The following is a 1,984-nucleotide window of genomic DNA, read 5'->3' as shown; positions in this document are numbered from 1 at the left end:
ACTAGATGTTCTCTCTTCTGGTGGCACCTGTGGATCATACCATGGAGCACAAGAAACTGCTTCTTCTTTAAAATGCCCAGCTTCACCTTCCATAGGAATAGCCTCAAACCAAATATACACCTTTAAAGGCTTAGTGGTCCTTCTGTTTCACTTTCTTCTCTGTGTCACATTTTTAATAGTATCCTGAAATTATAGGAATTCCCCTTTGCTTCTGGAGGTTTTTTTCCTTCTTTACATCTCCTTTAAAGCAGCTTTTCTGTTATTTCAGGGAACATTTCATTCCCCAATAAACTGGAAAGATCAGAAAGATATACATATTTGTGATGGCTTTTGCTTTTCTTACCTTCTCAGTGAGTGAAGGGAGGGAGGGAAGGATGAGGGAGAGAATTTGGAGCTGAAAATTAAATTAAATTTTAAAAAAAGAAATATTTTAAAAAGAAATCATCTTTAGGATCTATGGATAAGGCTCAAACAAGGGATGGAGATGATCACAGAGGATAAAATAGGCAATTTGATTATATAAAATTTAAATGGTTTTACACAAACAAAAATAATACAGGCAAATTTAAAAGTGAAGGGGAGAGGGGAATCTTTGCAGCAAACTTCTCCAAGATATATAAGGAATTAATTCAAATTCATAAAAACAAGGCCCATTTCCCCAAATACGAAGTAGAAGATATGAAAAGGTAGTTTTCAAAAGATGAAATCCAAACTATCAACAATTGTATGAAAAATGCTCCAAAATTGTTAATAATCAAAGAAATGTAACTTAAAGCAACTCTGAAGTTCCACCTCACAATCATCAGATTGGCAAAGTTGATAAAAGAAAGGAAAATGCCAATTCTTGGAGGTTCTTCAGGGAAAGTGGCTTACTAGTGCATTGCTAATAATACTATGAAATTGGTCCAGCTATCATGGAAAGCAATTTGAAACTATGTCCTGAGACACTAAACTGTGCATAACCTCTGAACCAGATGTACAACTACTAGGCCTATACTCCAAAGAGACAAAAGAAAGAAAAACACTCATATATACAAAAAGATTTCTAATAGTTCTTTTTCGAAATTAAGGGAGTGTTCATTTATTGGGAAATGGCTGAGCAAATTATAGATACCAACATATTGGATATTATTGGATCATAAGAAATGACAAAAGGGAAGATTACAGAGAGGCCTGGAAAGACTTATATGAATGGATAGACTGAAATGAACAGAACCAAGAGAACAATTTCTACGATAACATTTTAAACAAAAACAACTCTGAAAGATTTTAAGATCTCTGATGAATGCGATAACCAACTGTGATTGTTGAGCAAGCATGCTACGCATTTCTTGACAAAGGGGTGCTGGACTCAAGAATCAGAATTAACATATATTTCTGGACATGGCAGATGTTTGAATCTGTTTTGCTTGACTATATGTAGTTCAGTAGAAGGATTCTGTTTTCCTTTTTCTTTTTATTAGTGAAGGAGAGAATTCTGAGAAAGGAGGGAATTCTTAGAGGGAAGGGGAATTAGAAACAGAGCCCAAAAAGAAATAAAAGGGAGTCACTGAAACATTTTTAGGAGCACATAAAAAGACTGAAGGATATTTGAAAGAAAACACAGACAAACAGAACAGCTTTGAAAGAAACATTTTGAATTTCACATACTTTTTTGAAGCAAGTTGTAGCGTTCACACATATACTAAAATTGTATCTTTATAGAGGTTAGCATGGCTCCTGCACAAGGAAGACATACAAATACATGATGTGTTTCGTATTTCCTCCCAAAAAAGCAAGTTATACATAACATTCATATTTTCACATTCTCTTTCTCTTTCTCTATTCTGTTTTATATGTAAAATTTTTGGTGTTAAATTCAGAATAAAATTTTTTGAATATATTTGACAATTTCTTCTTGTATCCTTATAGACAAGATGGAGAGATATAAACTAGGCAACAATATAATTAGTTGGGTTCAGAACTGAATGAATGGTCAGACCCA

General features: G+C 33.7%; 1 pseudogene; it reads left to right on the top strand.

The window, feature by feature from the left end:
• The first annotated feature begins 1,663 nt into the window (after positions 1 to 1,663).
• Positions 1,664 to 1,764, top strand: LOC118835057 (annotated as a pseudogene).
• The last annotated feature ends 220 nt before the right edge of the window (positions 1,765 to 1,984 follow it).

This window comes from Trichosurus vulpecula, chromosome 1 (assembly GCF_011100635.1).
Source record: "Trichosurus vulpecula isolate mTriVul1 chromosome 1, mTriVul1.pri, whole genome shotgun sequence".
Lineage (NCBI taxonomy): Eukaryota > Metazoa > Chordata > Mammalia > Diprotodontia > Phalangeridae > Trichosurus > Trichosurus vulpecula.
The sequence above is the reverse complement of the archived record's forward strand: the minus strand, read 5'-3'. Positions and strand labels throughout refer to the sequence as shown.